At 36.6% G+C, this 21,393-nt stretch overlaps 1 protein-coding gene across 3 annotated transcripts in view; it reads left to right on the plus strand.

Moving 5' to 3' along the window:
- The window catches only part of CCSER1 (coiled-coil serine rich protein 1), a 728,863-nt gene that overhangs the window by 217,502 nt on the left and 489,968 nt on the right, over positions 1–21,393 (plus strand). The window lies entirely within an intron of this gene.

Raw genomic sequence — 21,393 nt, forward strand, 5'->3', positions numbered from 1 at the left:
AAGTACTGAAAATGGAAAGAAAAACAGAAATTGAAGATAAAAACATTTTTATTTCCACAGAACTAGTGAGAAGTATTCAGTGGGAGGGTGCAAAGCACAAGGCTGTTATTCAAACAGGTAAAGGTCAAGTCCTTGTAAAGACTGGACTCTCTTTTAGTTTTGAATAATTTAAACTATTTCTTCTTTTGAGGCAAAGATTATAGAGTGAAAAAACCTCTTCTACTGTCTTAACCATTAAAAAGAAATTTGGTTATTTCTTCTCTTTTCTGTCCTTCATTACATGCACATTTAAAATTTACTTCAGTTATTAGTCACACTTATAAATCCATTTGCAACCATAGTGATTTCACTGAGTAAGACTGAAAATCTTTCAGGGTAATGGAGTCCTAAGTAAGTATTAGTTATTACATAATTAAGATCTTACTTCTTCCAGGTGGGGATGCTTTATCTGGATCTGCTTCTGATGGATAAAGAGTTCAAGTAACATTCTGAAAAGTAAAGAAGTTATTCCTAGTATTCTGTTTGAATCAGGTAGTAGCTCTAAACATTGTACTGAAGCTTTCCTAGGCAAGTGTACCTTCTACAGGCTCCAAACCTTGTTCATTGTGCTTTGGCACAAGGACTGCACTAAAACCTTCCAGCACTGAGCGAAGTTTAACCTGCAGTCTTAAAGTCAGCCAGAGCATTTAGGGAAAGATTACTACTTACTTGCGCCGATTTCTTAAAACTGTCAGTGGCATTCTGAGTTTGTGCAGCACCTACTTACACCATAGACATTGTCAGCTATGGGTGATGAAAAGGGAGGTTCATGCTTTCCTAGTTCCACCATTGCCCTCATCCCAGTCTGACCTTGAAATTAGGATACAACCTACATCTACTTGCTTAAGTGTCACTCAGGAACAGAAATCTAAATCAGACAACTGACGGAGAGGAGTGAATGGAGCAAGGGAATGAAGCAGATGCTTGCTGAAGCATAACTGTTATTAATAGAATAAATTTCTTTTTTTTTTTTTTTTTTTAGCAGTGAATCTGCTTTAGGAGCTTTTTTCTCTCACAGTCCTAATCTCTATTCAGGCAGTATGTACTCAACTTAGCTGTGAGTTTCAAGGAGACGCTTTGGTGAGGACATGGTTACAGATGTGTTTTGAGTCGGTTAATGTTTCAGGCTGCAAGGTGTAGCAAAAGTTTTTTACACTCTTTGCTGCTCTGAAACATTTATTTCCATGGATTTTGAGGTGCTGAGAAATTCTGTAGAGAATTTACCATGCTACAGTAGATGCTAGTGAGAAGTGACACTTTTGTAAGAAACCATCACTCTCAAAGTCAGCACACTTGAATAACAGAACTGAGTAACCGTTAGATCTCTTCCCGTCTTTTCTTTGTATTTCCTATGTAAAAGTAATCCTTCTGTGACAATCATTGAAACAAATCTCAGCGCATTAGGAACAACCATTAAAATAAATCTCAGCTAAGAAAAGATCTCAATAATCATGAAAATAGGTCTATGCTCATTAGGCGTTTTGGTATACAGGCTGATTACAGATGATGGGACAATTTTTACAAGAATGATCAGTGAAAGTGGACTTCTTACCTAGCTGCTGAATATCCTTATCTGTGCTTACGTACCTACTGAATTCTGGATAAAACATCTTTGTTAGTCCTACATGAACTGATGGTACCGCAGGTGAGCGCAACAGTGTTCCGTTAGATGATTTTTTGTGCTGGTGTTTGGAAGAGGACCACAGAGTTGTTAAGTTAGGCCAAGCATATGGATACAATTCTATACAGTGGAAACTCAAAAGTTGCATGTGTATTTGCTATTATAGTGGAAACATTCACCTTTTCTATTAAAAAAAAATACTAATACTGATAACTTAGGGGTACCTCTTCTATGAAATTAAATTCTTCAATTTTAAAAATTCTGTTATGTCAAAATTCTAAAGTATCTTTTAGTTACTCTAGATGAAAGTCTGTGAAATACAGTCTTCATATTCGTCACACATTAAGTTCACCTCTGCCTCATATAGACTTGAACTGCTAGTCATTGTTTTGTTCTTCAAATAAAAGGAAATTGGTCTACGGGAATAGAAATCAGTGGCTCAGCTGAATGGGAGTTACCCATGTGTACCTGTGGGCAAAGTATGAACCATTTATGTTTAATTAAATGTAGTCGTCTGAGTGGAAACCAGATCTAATCTCTGTTTATTACAATGCAGGAATGAGGAAATCTAGTTAAGCAACAGAATAGAAGAACTGTGTGGGATCGAAGGAGCTGGAGGTATTGTTAGATGTCTAACACTAGAGCTTCATCTACAGTGGGAATAAATTGTATAGATGACTTTAATTAATGCTGAGTTGTAGATTCCAGTTCCAATGAATTTCTAAAATTAATAGAACACTGTTTTAGGAAAGAATAGCTCTGTACAAAAAGCATCAGCCAAAGAGAGAATGCCTTTGTATTAACTCAGTTTTAAGGTAACCATTTAAAACTGTACTAGATATTGCAAGGGGTTGAAAAGCTTAATATCTTCCTTTAATATCTATTTGACTTTGTGGTGAGACATTCTTGGAAACTCAGATTGTATATATAAGTTGTAAAAGCATAATTTTATGCAGTTTTTTCTAAAGGGCGCAGCAGGGAATGCTAAGTCATATTTTTCTCATTAAATTATAGTGATACTTTTAACCCAAATAATTCAGTCTTTTTCAGGTTCAGTGCTGTTTTTTTTAAGAGTAGAATTCAGATTTTATTGTGAAGTCTCAGAATAAAAAACATAATCTGAGGGAATATTTCTTCCTACTGATCTCAGAGGATATAGAAACTAATCTGTACCCTTAATGTTAAGGATAAGCCTTCTGGGTTTCCTCTAAAGAACCTTCTATGGCATCCTATTAGGAAGATAATGAAAGATCCAAGTTTTTATTAGTCAAAGCTATTTTGGCAGTATTAAATATGCTTTTTAAAAGAAAAAGTTGCTAAAAAGCCAAGTCCTGTGGCTTAAAATATCCTATTCTTCACCTGTCTGCACTGTGTTTCAGGATATACTGATAAACCAAAAAGCAATCCCAGCAGAAATGGTTTGTTATTAGGCCAGAGACACCGCCACCTTCCTTTCCTTCCCTTACCTCCCCCCTCCCAGTTGTTAGGCCATCAGTCACTTAATTTGCTGAACTCCTTGGTGTACTTGATTTACTCAATTAACTGCAAAAAATCATTTTAATGAAGTCTTGGGATTTTGCAGGGGTGGGATATGGCTGCTTTTATTCTAACGTCCTCTGAAATGGATTTCACTGTAGTATGTATTTCTCCTTCTAAAATACCAGTGGTACAGGAGCTATCGCTTTTACATTGTCTTTGCCATATTTTGTGAAGGGTAGATCTGTTGCTTTTACTACTTTTATTTCTGTATAGGTTCATTTATGATAACCTAATCAAAACCAGTATAATTTGCTAAAATGTTACTGCACAAGGAAATATAAGTTCATTTATAGAATTGAAATATGATTGGGAGAAAAAAGGGATACCAGGACATTGATTGTATACATTGTTGTTTTCATTTAATACTTCGCTTACATAAACATGGGTTTTTGGTTTGGGGTTTCTTTTTGTAACACATTGCCATTGACAAGCTAGAAATAAATGTCTTTTTTTGGGTTTGGTTTGTTTGTTTGTTGGGGTTTGGTTGTTTGTTATTTTAAACCCAGAAATTATGAGGTGCTAGCTGAAGCAAAATGATTATGTTAAGATATTCTTCAAACTTGTTCTAATGAACTCATGCTGTTTGAAGCCCAACAGTATTGCTTTAAATCTCAATTTTCTTACTGTTGTGAGCATTTTATTGTAAACACATTAAAGAAAAAAAATATTTCTTGCTTTCTATCACCATGTGAGAAAAGAGTTGTCTTAAAATGTTCCCTTTGAAAGATTTTAGTATTCTTGGTATGCAGTAGTGTGCAAGATCTGAGGAGCAGGGAAGTCATTTGCCAACATAGCAAAATATAAAAGCCTCATTAGTTTTGCATAGGATTTTTAGATGGTATATGACACCTATAAAAATATTATACTGGAAAAAACTGCCTTCAGAGGCTTTTTAGTGCCCTCTGTCCAGCCAATGGAAGTTGGTTCTTATTATGCAATGCCTATAGCTAGCTTACCTGCTTGCATGAGGATATTGTGCATTTGCTGTAGGGCTGCTCAGTTCATCAGAAGAATTTTGAGGGAAAAGTTTTGTGGAAATGCAGTATAACCTTTCCAGTCGCTTAGAATGATCTATTTAACTTAACCCATCTCTAGAGAAAAATCTTGTCCTTTCTCCAGAATTATTTGGCTTTGATTTTTTTTTTTTTTTTGGTGCCTTTATTTCTGAGGAAGGTGATGTATGTTTAGGATGTTCAAAGCCAAAGTAATGATAAAAAATGAAAGCAGATTGAATCTCTGGAAAACCATGTATCTTTTGTTCTGATTTGTGACTAACATCTAACGTAAAATTAATATTTCCAAGTTTGTATATTTTGAATTTAGAAGTTGTGTGTGTATGATGAATCGTGAGAAGAACAGTTTCTGCCTTTTAGATGCCAGGCATACGTTTGCCTACATAGATGAAACTCTTCAGTGTAAATTCTGCTTTGGTTCAGGTCTATGTAATGCAGTGGAAACTGTTGGAGATACACTTGAGTGACTGAGAATTGAAATTGGTCTCTCTTTTTTACTTTATGAAAGTAGTGTAAAAATCATCTGTGCAGTAATCATAATTTCATATCAAAACATAAGCTCATATGGATATATTTGACCTGAGGGAATATCAACAAAAATTAAAATTAGACAAAATAAATAAAACATTACTTTTTTCACTCTCAAATCTGTGATTGGGCAAGAAACTTCATTTTGTTATTCAAACATTTTATTGCTCTTAAATTTGTATCATATACAATATCCTTATGTTGCCTCAGTATTTCTGTAGCACTGCAAAGTTCTATAAATGAAAAAAGTATGTTATTGTCAGACAATTTAATATTACTTCAATGAACTGTAATGCACATTGCCATGTGCAATTGATATTACTTGGTATAGTTAAGCAAATACGAATGAAAAGTCCCAATATTAGTCACAAAATACATCACTGGGTCCTCAATATCCATTTCTAACATGACTATTTTCAATATGCCTTCTCATTTGCGAGTGCATAGCTGGATCTTTACCTTCAGATGATAAAACGTTAATGAAGTTGAGAATTAGTTTGTTTTCATGTTAACTAATTTTTCATATCTCTTATGTTTACATGGGCCCGGTTCCTTTTCACAGACCTCTTGTTCAAAGTTATGTGAATCGCAGATGTATGTGTTTTTACCTTTATGTCTGTCCTAAATCTCAGTTTTGCCACCAGATTGTGTTCTCCATCATAAACATAGTTTGTGTAAACTCTTGGCTTGCACCTCAGGCTACATTCATAGTAACAGCAACTGCTGCCACCCACCAGCTTTTCATATTTAAAACCCAGGCTTAGAGGCATAGCAGTCTTGGGTACTAGAATCCCATATACAGTGACTAAGGTGCCCATTTGTTCAGCTTCACTCTCCCAGCTCTACCTCTTAGCTCTCATCTGACCAGGACACATCGCCAAAATTTAAGATTGTATGAAATTTATTTACAAATGCGTGTTTTATGAATATGAACAGATTACGCGTTAAGTAAGCCAATTTATGTGTCTTCAAAGAGTGTAATGCTACTTGTGCATCTGTCCAGAATTTCTCAGTTGATGTTTTGTCCTTTAAAGGCATCACGTGTTTTAGAAAGTCAAATCTTTTTAGCAGAACTTACGTCATTAACGCAGTGTGATGTTGTCTATGGTTATACTGGTCTGTTAATCTTGGTGTAGGTTTTCCCAGAAGAGAATAAGGTAGACTCAGCTCATCTTCATGTCACTGGGCATAAAAGGTGTTACAGGGCATGTCTGGAGCATGGGGGTGGAAGTGCACATGTACTAGACACATGTAACTTGTGCTTTTGTCCTGGAAGACCCTCCTTGAGACAGCAGCATCCTCACCAGAGCTTCTGCTGTAGTGGGTATGTGAAGAAGACTGGTGCTATGAAATTGCACCAGCTGTTGTTAAGTTTGCAGTGAAGACGCTAGTGGTTAAAATAATTGTGATTATAGGATTTTTTACTTTTGAGTTGATATTTATCATACACTCGTATTTGTAGTCTTTAATGGTGATTTCATATAATCCTGATTTATAAATTTATATTGTCACAATTTACAAAGAATGCCAATGATGTTGCTTTGCTTGAAGATCAACATACTGGTTTTTGTGTTTCAAAATACCCTGTATGAAAGCATAAACTCTTCTCCCTGAACTATAATCTCAATTCATGATAGGAGTCAGATGGAGGGCTGCATTCCTTGCCAAATGATAGGATGGATTCCCAGAGAAGCCTAGGAAATTAATTATACTGGGCAGCAACCATCCATATCGAGTATGGAAGCTAAATTTTTAGCAAATGTTGAAGGATGCAGATGCTGTGGACAAGTGGATGAGAACAGTTGTGGTAGCTGGGTTGCAGTGATGCAGGAGGTGCTTGGGGACAGCACAGCAGTACATTGAAGCAGCAGGCATACTCGCAGAGCTGTGGGAGCGCTCTTGATAACTCTGCAAATATTAAATCTGTTGACTTGGACATCCTGTGTTTTTTATTTTTCCCTCAGTAATGATTTCTGTTATAATTATTTTAAAATACAAATATAAACCCATCTCTTTCCCCCTCCCAAAACAAACTAACCAAACAAAAAAACCCAACAAACCAAAAAGAAAACCCACCAAACCAAACCAAACCAAACCAAACCAAACCAAACCTCTGAACATTGTACAGATGGGGTAGCATTTCAGGATGTACAAATAGTTTTGAAGTCAACAGCCACTCTATTCCCCTGAGTAAAATTAGGTATTTTGTCTATACCTTTATGTTTTTTAAAGCTTTGCCTCAAGGAATCAGTGCTCTGTGTCTGCAGTAATGTCAGATTTTTGTGGTTTATTACTCTCACAGTAGGCTGGAATTTAAACAGTTTTCTTATGGTACTCTCCTCCATGTTACCATGTAGTTCTTAATAGTAAGGAAGAAAGCTACAAGCTTTACTGCTGGAAAGGAGAAGAATATTGAAGGCTTCTGTCATGTTTTTTAAACAGACTCTTCAGTTACTTGAGCCTGCCAAAAGGAAGAGAGTAACAAAAAATACCTCAAGAACTGGAGAATGTCCACAGTTAAGCAGTGCTTTCTTTATTATTACATTATTATTATTAATTTGATCTGTTTCAAATACTTTGATAATTTATAGCAATCAGTCAACAACTTGAGGGACAAATTTGGCGTGAAAGGTTGTCTACTTTTATAACATGACTTTTATAAATAGCTGTGTCCCATCTCCACATGATACTATGTGATATTTTATACAGCATTCCATGTCACAAAATACCAGTTTTGTGTCTAAGCTGACAGCTGGGTTCTTCTTGCTCCTACCCACATGTCACTTCATGGCTCTAGCTGTACATCAGCAGTATAGTTAAGTTTTGCCTTACCTCTACATCTAAAATACAGCTGTGAAATACAAATCAGAATGCTGAAAAACCCAAAATGTGGGAAAAAAAGGGGAAAAGTTTTGTTAATGAAGACTTGTTTAAAAGCATAGGTCTTGGAGAGAAAATACAGACTACCTAACTTTCTATTTTCTCCATTGAATTAATGAGCAGTGATTAGACCAACTGAGGTTCTACTGAAAATGCTGGCACTTTTTAACTGTATTGTCAAGTATATTTGTATATTTTGCTTTAAACTATGTGGTGTTCCCATTCAAATTTCCATGTTGAGTATGGCACAGAAATCACTTGCTGAGGATGGATGGAATATGGAGCACCAGTCGTGTCAATTAAATGTGCCTTCAGCCATCTCATCAACATGAATGTGATGCTTAAATACTGCAAAAGGGGGTTTCCAGTGTACTTCAATGCGGCTTTTGAAGGCCCTGCTTCCGGGGTATACAGTGATCATACAGAAAGTATTTTGTCTTTATTAATGATGAGGCAACATATTAAGATTTAGGAATCTGTCTTTCCTTTGAAACTGGATGGTATAATCTTTTCAGAATAGGCACTGGAGCTTCATGATGATGTTTTGCTGACAGGTAGGGTATGCAACAAAATGACCACACAGTAGCTGTGTAACATGCAGAGTTTATTAAACAAGCACATTAAAGAGAATAAGCAGGCTAATGCAGATTGATCTCTCTCTCTCTCTAGTAAATAAGTACAATAAAGAAAATCATATATATGTGTAAGTAAAGTACAGGGGAAAATTAGCAATAAATCAGATTGTTACTGCATAGAGAGAACAGGTATTAAGAAGAAATACATCACCAGTTACCACCAAATTGTCATTGAGGCCCACACTTCAAGCTGGGAAGCCCCATTGCAGCCAGTGCTAAGAGTCTCAGATAATCAGGAAAATTCCTCTGCGGTGCATCCATCCACCGGTGAGGCTTCGATCTGGCTACAAGAAGGTCCTGCTTTTATACACTTAGGAAAACAAATGGTGTTATGCTAGGTCTGCGATTGTTTACTCATGGGGCTGTGCAGTTTCTCATGATCTCACTGCTGCCCTCACCAAGGGTGTTGACTAGGCACCCATTTGCAAACAAGTGTGAAGGTCATAGAACAGCTGCACACCTATGTTTTTGTGCCTCTTTCCAACAAACAGTCATGATGAACATAAACGTACTCTGCAGAATACACTTTGACAGAAAAAATACTTTGTTATGTGTCTCAGTCATGAGAGGGAATCATCTTTCTGCTAGGTTCCCATCCATCCAGATGTGCATCCTGGATTCAGTCTTCAGTGATGACCTATCAAGGAATCTTTTTATGCCACAGAATGGGAGGGAGGAAAAAATCCCACACAATTACAATAGAGTGAATCCTGTTTTCAAGATGATTTTTTATTTTAATCGAAGGACTAATGCTTTTGTCTTACATGCTGCATTCATTTAATTGCAAAGAGTAGGGTCAAAGTCTGAGGTCACAATGCAGGTTGAGAGGTAAAAAGATAAAAGTCAGTTTCTGGCTTGTAAAGTGCTGGATAAAATATGTTTTTACCATACTTAAGGGAAATAAAGTTTTAAAACTGTTACGACTGTGATGACTTTCCTTATTAGCTCCTTTGATAGGAAATGTTAGAAAAGCATCTGGGGTTTTTGGAGAATTCATATAGAGTGAAATTAAAACAGGATATTACCTCTTTTCTTGCCTTTTCTCTGCAAAAATAAGTGTGATGGGTATTTTTTTTTAATGGCCCATAGATATTGCTCAATGTGAAGGCTAATGCATTCTTGAATATGGCTTCCATCAGAGAAACTGATGGTATAAGTGAGAGACTCTCATTAAACCTATCTATTTGTAGTTGCACACACAAAAAAGTCCTTCTTAATTGCCTCGCTGCATGTGTACAAGAGCTTAAAAAGAAGCAAAATATAAAAGATTAAAAGAGCATAATACATATTCAGAAGATGAAAAGATGTGACCTAAATGATAAAAAAAAAAAAAAAAAAAAGAGAAAAGCTTGAAATCTCTTCATGTTTCTCCTAAGTAGGAGAACTTCGAAGATGACAGTAATGTTCCATTGGGTTTCATCTTTTTCATAATAACGTATTTTGAAATCTGGAATGAACGTATCTCCTAAGAATGTTTTTTTAGGACTGTATAAGTTGTAATACATAGCACAATATAAACAAGATTTTCTTCTACTTTTTTTGCCATAATGACTGAAGTTACTATTCTGTTTGACTTTAAATAATTATGATTAGATCTGTGCTTAGGTGAGGCATCCATACAAAAAAGGGAGATTGATGCTACTGGTTTAGCAAGCGTTGTTGTATAACTTAGTTGCAAACTGAAATCTGAAGGGGTCAGAGTCATAATGTGCTTGGTTTTTGAATGAGGTATAAAATCATGATTCTGACCACTTGTAGTCATTAAAGGTGCCATGGTGCTTCTGGTGAAAAACGCTACCATCCTGGCCAGACTGAACTTCGGTCAGTTTCACCGTTCACCCCTGATGTGAGTGCTTTGATGTTGCTTAGTTCGTAGGTTTCAGCCAGCCTAAGGGTGACTGCAGTTTATCAGTGAGCCAAGTGGTACAGCATGCTTCATGTTTGCTATTCAGTTAGGAAGTTCCTGGATTCATTTGGAAAAAATGTTTTTGCTACATAGAGAATACAGTTGTAACAGCAGCACAGGCAGCATGAATTTACATATGCTGAGCAAATGGTTGACCTGTTTAATTAATCACAGTCTTTGAAACAGTGACCGTATTTCTGACAATGATCATGCACCACGCACGCTGTCTGATGATGTGTGTAATAGTCAAGGAGCTGGAAAGAGCTTATATTTTGCAAATACAAAAAGTTGCTGGGAAAATCTTGACTAATGGCTCAAAAACAGTATTTGGTTGGTTTTTTTTTTCTGGACACAGAAGTGCACGTGTATGTGTGTATGACAAATGCCAGTGGTTAAGCATGTGCCCACCCCGTATAAGGGGGTTTTACAAACATTGATGTATTGTGTCTATAGGAAATGTAATTCCTACTTCTTTCAGGTTATAGCAAGAACTCCCCTGATTTCAAAACATCAGAGAAGCTGAAGTTTTGATTAATTTTGACACTGTCTCTTTGTAACATTGTAGTTTGTTTAATTTTCCTTTGCGTTATTTGAAAGGGATGAAGGTGATTAGCATACTGATTATGGTGTTTCTCAACTCATTTCCAGCAATTTTCTTTCTTGTTGAATAGAAGCCAAATTATTCGGCAGCGGAGTAAAACCATTGCTCTTATATTTTCAGAATCAATACTTGTGTCAGATTTACTTCGTTGGATTTTAGCAAAGACAGTTCTTGTACTGTTGCTCAATATTTTTTAAGAATGTTTTTCTTACATCCTTGCAATAATGGTGTGTATCTTTGGGGTGAATGGGTTTTAGTATTGAGTGGAAGTTATTTCTCTTGACACAGAACCATAAACAACAGCTTCATGTTTACAGGTTGCTCAGAAGGTCCTTAGAAATCATCTATCAATAACCTTTCCTGTTTTTTTATTAAGCATGCTGACGTGTGTTTGTGTGCACATAGGAAAACGTGCATTACTGTTGCATGCTGAAATTTTTGTGGAGTGTTTTATACTTAATTTTATGTCTGTCTTTGTAAGCATGTGGGTAATAATGGGTCTGCTTATTTTCAAGAAGTTTGGTGATGCTGGTTTTGGTAATTCAGCCTTGGCAGGAAGAGTCTGAACTCCGTATCACAGCTTGTGTCTAGGCAGAGAGGCAGGAGAAGTTACAGTCCCCTGGCCATCAGGACTGGAAACTGATGGCTGGAATCTACCGTGGCAGTACTGTTGCTTTGCTTTACCTTCTGTGCAGACCAGTATACAGGGGGTGCACGGGATAATTGACTGCTGTAAACTCTGGCACACGACATTCAAACCAAAGGTGGTTTTCCGAAATACATCTCATGCCAACAGAACACAAAACGTTCTTTACTCATTCGCACAAAGAGGTTTAAAGCTGGGAAGAAGTGATTTGATAACTCAAGAATGCCGCCTTCATTTGACTTGCGTTGACGTGAAATGGTTAACCAAATGTGTGGAGGAAAAGGGTTTGTTTCATTGTGAACTGTTGATTTTTGAGGACAACAAATCTCTTTCATTTATGACACCTCTGGTCTTCAAGCACAAAATTCAGAAACCCCTTTTTCTAGATGGCATATCTCTTCCTATAAAAGCAAATAGGGAGCACAGGCACATGTCTTGGACCATATGACCTGTGCTCATATTAGATCTCTCAAAAAGACGAGTTGCCTGACCCCCAGACTGCAAAAGGAGGCTGTAAGAATGTATGTAGCCTGAACTGCGAGAACACCTGTACCATTCCTGAGAAACATTTTCATTTTAAGGATGCAATTTAAACATGAGGTTGCTTGGGTTGGCCTTTAAATTGCTTGGTATGGGTAAGGCATGGTGTGTTTCATTTTTAGCACATCCTGGTATCTACCTAAAGCTCTAGCTCCTGCCTGTTGTGTGTGTGATATGTGACATTTCACTTGCTATCCCAGTTCTTCCTGTCTTACCTTGTTGTCACCGTCTGGACTGCAACAAGATGTAAGCCTGCTTTTTGGCTAGGAAGAAGTTTGTGTATGGAATTCAGGCTTTAAATAGGGAATGTGCTTAAAGCTTTGTCTCTGCCCAGTGTGCTGTTTGACTGGCATGCTAGGGAAGAAGAGTAAAACTTTAGTGTATCTAACACTAATATTTCTGGCGTGAGTTTCTTTTATCAATATCATTAGCATCTTAATACAGAACTGCTTTTACAGACACTGTGCTTTACTTAAAAAGATTTTAACGAAACAGCAGATGAAAAATCTCGTATTTAATTGTATTGCTCTGTGAAACTCTACAGCTTTTGTTGCTATCACTTGCACCTTTCACCTCTGTTTCAAGTGAAAATTATTGCAGGTTCTCTGAAATGAGTTACATGAAGAAATCATTATTATTTCATTCAGATGTTTTGAAGCCAGATTTTAGATGTTGTTTGAGGTGCTGACATGAGCACTTTCGATGTGCTGCAGCAGCTGTTGTGCAGTTACTGCTCCTTAGCTAATGCTTTGAGACCAGCAGACTATTTATATTTCATTAACATTTAATTAGCCCACAGTACCTATGCCTTACTAATGACAGATGGCTGCAGTGAACTTGATGACTCTCTGGCTTTTAAAATTTTGCTATTTTAAACCTGTTTTTCTGTCTTCTTGCTTTCCTGTTAATAATCTGACATTTTATTTTATTTTAATCAGCCTTTGGATAGTTAAACTTGAAGAGGAAAGTAAGCCTAATTGTGGCATTGGAAACCACAAAATGCTGTAGGAGTGCAGCAGCTGTATATTCTGTAACATGGTGTCTCAAAAAGGACTTTCCTAGCAGTTTATGGTATGGACACACGCTGAATCATGTGAATAATGGGAAATGCAAAGACAGAGTCAGACATTTTGAGTGTGTTGTTTCAAACATCAGGTTACCTTTGAAGTACTAGAAAGCAAATCTGACCAAAGTATTTGTGTACAGGAGCGTTTTAATTATGTCTGTAGTCTTTTGATGGCTTTTATGCATCTGTGAGAGTGATTTTAATTTTTTTTAAAAATAACATTAAATTGATGTTATAGAAAAAATATGGACTCTTTGCTTCCTATGGTATGATATTAAATTATAGAAAATTGCTACAACATTGAATTCAGAAATCTTAGAATATTTTCTAGAGTTGAGAGGAGTAAAAAGAAACACTGCAAAATATGGAAAAACTGTAGTAACAGGGCACACTTCTTTCTTGTAATTCTCAGGAATTTAGTAAATATCCAGAAAACTGAAAGAACGGAAGAAGCAAATGTTATTGTTTACTTCCATCCAGTTTTGGCGCTTTTCATTATGTCCTTTGTTTTCAAATGAAAATCTGGTTTAAATCTGCCATTTATTTTCTGGTTAGGAAAATGTTTATTATGACTGTTGGAGAGAAATTGCTGAAAGAATCTAGAACAGAATTCAAAGCACTGTTCCTCAGCCTGCCAGAAAAATCTTTAAAAAAGCATACATTATATCCACATATACTTTGTTCACTTACTCTTCAGGTCTGTGAAGTCAATTAAGACCAGTGGGAATCATACGCATTACCACAAATGCCTAAATACTAAATCTGGGTGGTTTTACAAGGACAATGAAAAAGAGGAGGTGTTGTAACATTTTGTTTTTATTTTCATGCCCTAGACCAACTTTACAGTGGTGCCATCTGTAAGAAATACCAATAAATTCTATCCACTAAAAGATTATCTCTTTAGCTATGGTCCATGGTATCTACCTGGCTAAACTGATAACTGGTGATGCCTTCGTGATGAAAACCTAACTTTAAAAAAACACTAGAAGTGAGGTCAGTATATATTTCTCAGCATTATGGGGCCAACAAGAAGACTGACCCTATCCCAGGAAATAAGATAATTTGTCAATAAGTTTTGTAAGTTTTGTAAGAACTCTGTCTTTGGTAAAGCTGAGGGATGCTGGAAGGACAAAAAACAGTTTGAGCAAATAAAGGTTGGAAGGACATATGTTGCCCTTACTTCTGCCTGTTGGGATCTGTCAGTCAGTTCATTTAACGTTCTTCTTTCATGACTGAAATGGTTCACCTGGGAAGTCAGTAGTGGAAATATCATCATAAACCCAGAGCTTGCCTGGCTGTCCTCTGCCATACATCACCTCCTGTCTGTAAGAAGGGGGAGTATACCTGAGGTGAAGGAGGAAACTGCAAGAAAAGCTGATTTATAAACCTGCATCAGGCATAATGGATTGCTGAGAATGAAGATGTATGTTAAACCAGTTGTTTGTCATTTCCGAATGCAGGTGTGAAAACCAGGTGATAGCTGTGTGGTTTGGGAAGCAATGAGATTTGAAAAGAAATTAATATGAAATATGTATTTTAACCACCACAGAATTTCTTATCTGGAGCATCACAGGCCATCACTGATGTTTGGGTCTGCTACAACAGTACTGAATTATTTTAATTTCTAAGTATGAGGCCATACACAAATCTTGTGTTTTGGGAGGATGACTGTTTTCATTCTGAGAATTCTACAGGAGGACCATTTTATTCACTCATAAATTTAAAGTAACATTTGTGGCTGAAAATTTCTATTTCAGCCCTAAAAAAAAAAAAAAAGAAAAAGAAAAAATAAAAAGGAGGAAATGAAGATTACTATACTCTGGATTAGATTTTTTGTTTTCTTTTGCGTGCATTTTTAAAAAAGGTGAGCTGTATTTCTTTGTAACACTCTTAGAGCTGTTGCTTTATCTGCTAAAATATCATGATGTGAACTGATGACTGCATGCCTCTGGGGATATTGCCACATAAAAATTCTGTTTTTGTGAAATTAATCTCTGTAAAATTGGATAGTAAACATAAGCAGCAAAGCTCTTAAAGAAAATCTGTTGACTTTAGCAACTATGCATGCCATTTCAGTGCTGCCAGAGGATGATTGCAGCTCAAAGGTATTATTTACATGTAGAAATATGTCACTTTTTCTGTTTAAAACTCTTGACTAACACAGTATTTGTATATTGGCTTTTGGTAGCCACAGCTTGAAGGGTCTCATCTCCTCTTTCAATTTGCAATTTTCAGTTCATAATGTAATTAATTTCTCACAGTTTTATTTTGAAAAGTATTTTTACATTTAGAAATGTTACTATTTTGAGGAATGAAAAAAATACCAGCTTCTACACTATCGTTGTTACCATCTGCATGATGCCCTGCAAGTATGTAAAAGCGAAATGAGACTAGTGAGCAAGACTTGAGTTCTTACATTCAAATCTTACTTCTCAAATTTATCTGTTAGTTTTGCTATTCACACATTAGTCTGTACACTTAGTACTATTGCGATATTAGATGTAATTGTGTGAATCCTTATGTGTTTGATGGGATCTGCATTTTCAGGTACTCAGAATAAATTGTGTTAAGATGATCTAAGTGATACTGCAAATGATGAGGAAGGATATTCAGCTATGAATGCTAATTCCAATAAATAACAAGTGATTTATTTTGTGATTCTACTTCAAAAAAATCTGAAAGCAGCCTCACAATAGCCGTTATTTCTGAATTAAAGTATCTGTACTAAGTTTGAGTGGGGAGAAGAAACTTTTTCAAGTTATTTATATCAAAGTTTTTGAAGAGAGTACCATATGTCACAATAAGTTGGTGTAATTTTTTGGACATGAACTAAAAAACGAAAGAACAATGCTTTTGAAACAACTACACAAAATTATACAACTCTTAAAAAGTAAAGCACACTTTTTTCATCTGTTTCTTTATCGCCATATTAAATGTCCTTTCTGACAGCTAAAAGGAAATTACTGTGATTTAGGGAGTGAATCTTTATCAGTAGTTGACAGGTAGAAAAAAATGATAAGGCCGTACAAACAAGTTATTTATAATAGCATTTAGCTGGAAAGTGGCAATCACTCAGCATTTGATTTGTGTAATTTTCCAGGGACCTTCTGCAGTCCATCAGGCACTTTTTATGAGCCTGTTACTTAAGCATGAAAGTTTTCTTGCTTACTGCAGAAAGAACAAGATAAATGCAAAACTGGATACTGTTGTGTAGCAGATAATGCAATTACAGATTCTTGTGCTGCTTAGAAATCATAGAATCATAGAATAGTTAGGGTTGGAAAGGACCTTAAGATCATCTAGTTCCAACCCGCCTGCCATGGGCAGGGACACCTCACACTAAACCATATCACCCAAGGCCTCATTCAACCTGGTCTTGAGCACTGCCAGGGATGGAGCATTCACAACCTCCCTGGGCAACCTATTCCAGTGCCTCACCACCCTAACAGGAAAGAATTTCCTCCTTATATCCAATCTAAACCTCCCCTGTTTAAGTTTTAACCCGTTACCCCTTGTCCTATCACTGCAGTCCCTAATGAAGAGTCCCTCTCACGCATCCCTATAGGCCCCCTTCAGATGCTGGAAGGCTGCTATGAGGTCTCCATGCAGCCTTCCCTTCTCCAGGCTGAACAGCCCCAACTTTCTCAGCCTATCTTCATACGGGAGGTGCTCCAGTCCCCTGATCATCCTCGTGGCCCTCCTCTGGACTTGTTCCAACAGTTCCATGTCCTTTTTATGTTGAGGACACCAGAACTGCACACAATACTGCAGATGATAATTCCTTCATAAAGTCGGTACTTAACCATTCTGGCTTCCCTCTCTACTCCCCTTTTTTCCTAAAGTGCACACGGTGGCCAAACTCTTCCTGCAGAATATAGTCTGCTAAAATGAGAGCTTGGCATAGGATTGTTGAGGATATGCCTGGTAGAGATTGTGCAGTGGAATTAACTTCACTCTCTTTACCACAGCTTTTTGTGTTCCTGGTGTGTCATCCCATTTGAGGAATTCCTTGTCATGTCGCTAGATTCTTTTATTTAGCTGGTGTTTAGGATGGAAAAATGAATGTCCCATCTCTGTCATATGTTTCTGAGAAACTTTGGTAATATTGATTCTTTGAGAAATCTAAAACTGCTCAGTGCCATGTTATGTTGCTTTCTAGCCAGGATGACAGTTGGAAAAGCCAAGGCTGTCTTCTGTCTTTGATGGTGTTCTTGACAAGTACTGAGACAGAAAGCACCAACATGAGTCTTCAGTAGAAAATCATCTTATGCCGGAATTTTATGGTTTTGAGAAGATAGGAACAAGTTGCTACATTTTTAGAGGTTTGGCTGAACAAGCTGCTGGGATTGCTTCTGCTCTCCTGTTTACTTTCTCCACATTTGCAGGAGTATTTTGCTCATGCTACTTTTCTCCCGCTGTTGACCAAGACTGTTTCATTTTGAAGGTATCCAGACAAAAGCGGGTGGACCATTAAAACTGTCAGCAGCCTGAAAGGGTGATTGTTGGAGGCTGACTTCTGGGGTACTAGGTAGCTGGCAGAGTTAGTCAAGGATTACAGCAAATGTATCCCCAGGGGATTCTCTAAAAGGGACTATGTTTCAATATCAGTAAAATGCATACAGTTTCAAATCCTGTAATGGTGTGAATACAGACAAGTCAGAGAGATGATACCAAGCTAGTTTGGGGGAGTACCTGTCCTGATGAGGATTAAATCCTTAGAAATGAATTGCTGAAAGTTGAAGACAAAAATTAGTCATTCAGCAATCATAGCCAAAGAGGACTCATTATGAATTAGCTTTCTGTCAACAAACGTGTGTTTTCCATGGTTTTCCTGCTAGTTTACGCCCTCCACCAACTCTTTGTCTTTTTGTCTCATTATACAGTAATAGTGAATTAATACAACGTTGCCCAAAAAGGTTTGCTGAAGAAGACGGCATTGCTGCAAGAATTGCACACTTTAAAGACATGAGGCCTTAGGTCAACAGAATTTACCTTACAAGAAATCAATAGCATCCTGAAAAACAATTGCTATTGTTGCATAAAGAATATAGGAGAAAATTGTATTTGACCTTTGCCTTTGCATGCAGATCTTGACTAAATGCGGTCACTGTCACTGCAGGTTTCTTTTATTTGTCTGTTAAAGCCTTCCTCTGTTGTGCCAATGCAACTGATGATTTTACAGTGCCTTCCCTAGCAAGCACCAGTTAATCAGAAGATGCTTAGATTTAGAGTTAGATTTTTTCCTAAGTCTCTTAGTACAGAAATTTAATGGGGTTGTGGCGCTTCAAGGAAGAAATGTTAAGTAGTCTGCTAGCTGAGCTTCCTCATTATATTACCTTATGCTTAGCTGCTCAGATGAAATGAATAATAATTTTCTGCCTTGGCTGGGTTAGCTCTACAGAAGCACCATAAGCATCCAGTCAGGCAATTCTGCATGTGAAATTGTTTTTAATACATGCATTTGAATACCAGTTTAATGTGGTTTACTAAGATGTTGCCATCACACATTAAATGGCATATCTTTTATCTTTTTCCTTTTTAATTAGTTTTGAGCTCACTATGTGTTAGGGTGTATATATGTAACTAATGATTCGTGGAGGTGTACATCTCTGTTGCACACATGCATCAGTTGTTTGAATAATTAGATAGAAGCACTGAATATAGACTGAAATAGAAATACTCAAGTGGAAATCCTAATCTGCTGCAATAATTTACAGAAAGGGCTTGTCATTGCCATGTGTAAATCTTGAACAGACTGTTACCTTGCACAGCCACAACAGCATAAAATTTAGCTCAGTGAAATAGAGGTGCTTTTCTAATATCCTGGTTTTGTCAGCTATGGAAAAAGGCATTTTAGAAATAATATTTAAAAAAGGCATCAAAAATTTAGTTATGAAGAAGAATTTCTTCTGAAGTGCATAGTGTTTTAAGCAGGGCATTAAGGAGATCTAAAACCAGAAAATGAGGTGGGAAAGCTCTAGATTCCTTGGTATTACCAGTGGAGAAGACTTTTGTGTACATCAAAATAACTAGAAAAAAAAGTAATATCTCTTCTTATTCCCTCCACCCACCACAATAGATTTCCTACCTCTCAGCTAGATGGCTCTTGTAGGAGTGAAATTTTCAAGATTTTTTCTGGAGTCGGGTATTTCTTTTTCTCACATTTAGGCTTTAGCAGCCATAACTCAGAAGACAAAGCAATATGGAGTGGTGTAACAAACTTATCCCATCTGATCAAAACTCCAAAACTTTCTCACCAATGTTATTTTTGACCCCTGCGCAGAATTGCACTGTGCTGGAGGTAATGGCCCAGTCTTTATCATCAACCATGAGTTGACACTGGCTGTATTCTTTTTTCCATATTTTAAGATTACATCTTCTTGTGCACTATCATGTTAAAGATCCTTTGGACTTGAGACAAAGGGAAGTGTTTGTCATTTCTTTACATCTTAGCATATTATTGCCAATTTATCATGTTGCATGGCATCCTGTGACAGGATGATGAAGATCAAACATTACTTGTCAGAGTCATATGACAAACCAGTGCTAAATTATTGAGTCTCGGTTGACAGCGGTTAGTAGTAGAGAAAGGTTTTGAGTCATCAATTTCAAAACCTAAGGGTGTTAAAAGAAGGCATTCCTTGCCAGGGGAAACTGTGAAATAAATCATTATGTCAAATCTGCTGGCTTATGCGGCATGTTGATTTGCTTCTCTGTCTTTGTCTCTCTTCCCTGCCCCATCCCCCCACCTCCCCCTTTCGTTAATCCATGATTTATTTGTTGGTATTTTACCTTTCTCAGGTGAGCATGAGTAATTATTATGCTAATGATAGCATGATTCCTTTCCAAGATTCTTATGGCTACAATCTCTCTTACCTTTTCTGTGATCAAAAGTCATGTTGAAAGGAGTTAATAAATTACAGGATTTATAGGTGCTAGGAAGAATCTAGGTTTGCCTCTCTTGAATGCTTTTTTTCACTTCACCATCATGAGCTAGGTAAGGTTTCTAGTGTCAGTTGGAGAATGACAAGGGATTCCCATTTTGGACATGTGATGTATGTGGCGGATTTTAGAGTTGTTTTTCTGCTACTTTTGTCTGTGTAATACAGTATCAGTAAATACTTAGTGGTTCTGTTGAATATTCTTCCCATTAAACTCACTTGGAAAGAGAATTGGGAAAAATGACTACATTAAGTATGCAGAGAAAAACAAAGAGAGTCACGGTTTTCCTTCCTCTTTGTTTCTATCTGTTGTCGTGTATGGTCATGAAAGAATTTAGGATACTCCCCTGGGCTAGGAAAGCATTTTGCTTTTCTGAATGGGAGCAGTTGCTTGGATTCAGTGAGGGCTCTGTCACTGATACCAGCTGGAGCATTAATCAACTTGTTGCAAGGTTAGCCAAAAAACCTGGCCATGTTAAAATACAATTTATATCTACAAATATTTCAGGTCTAGGACATGTCAGATACAGTTTTTTTCAGTTCAGCCTGCTCATTTTTTGCCACTGTTTAAGAATTACAGATTCAGTTGCAAATTTTTATTTTTTTAAATGCTGTGGCTTGACAGTATCATTCCCATGCTATGATAAATTAAACTAATTTCTGCAGAAGTCTAAGCATTTTGTTTTTTTAAAAGTAGTAGTTTATCATGGTTATGAAACAAGCTACACTGTAGATTAATAATTCACTTTTTCACATTTGAGATAATAACTACAGTATCACACATCCAGTGTTTATCTGGCAGTTCATTTTTTAGTAAGAAAAATAAAATTGTGTTCGCATTTGTAATTTTAAACCTAAATCATATAATAGCATATATATTTTATTACTATTTTTATTTTTTAAAGGATTCGGGTAATTACAGATTTAAATATGCAAAAAGTGAAAGTTTTATTCAGTTAGATTCCTATGTCTGTATTATTTTTCTGTTGTTCATGCAACCTAGTGATATTCCATCAGTGTGTAAATTAATCTATTATTTGACACTTTATACTTGTTTTAAGTATATAAATATAAGACAATTATCTGTGATCATTGTGATGGTTGCATATGGCATATGTGCCCATATTAACCAGTAGAGTAACCAAATACTTGAATTAATATTCACTTTTAGCAGTTCAGTACAGAATATAACCTATTGAATGCTTAACCCTTCATCTTTATCTACTTTTATGAACTCGCATAGTAGAAATAGTTACAAGGATATAAGAAAGAGAGATGGAAAAAGACGTGACAAGGTGCGCAGATGGCCAAGAGGATAAGTGGCTTTGAATTTTTCCAATCTAGAATTTTGTTTTTGGAAAGAATACAGAAGTATGTGGAGTCTTAAGTGTTTGTAGTCTCTTAGTAATGGACAATATCAGGTGGTAGTGGTGGTTCC

This window comes from Pezoporus wallicus, unplaced genomic scaffold (genome assembly GCF_028554395.1).
Source record: "Pezoporus wallicus isolate ANWC-B61680 ecotype Strahan unplaced genomic scaffold, APGP_CSIRO_Pwel_v1 contig_6999, whole genome shotgun sequence".
In the NCBI taxonomy this organism is placed as follows: Eukaryota; Metazoa; Chordata; class Aves; order Psittaciformes; family Psittacidae; genus Pezoporus; species Pezoporus wallicus.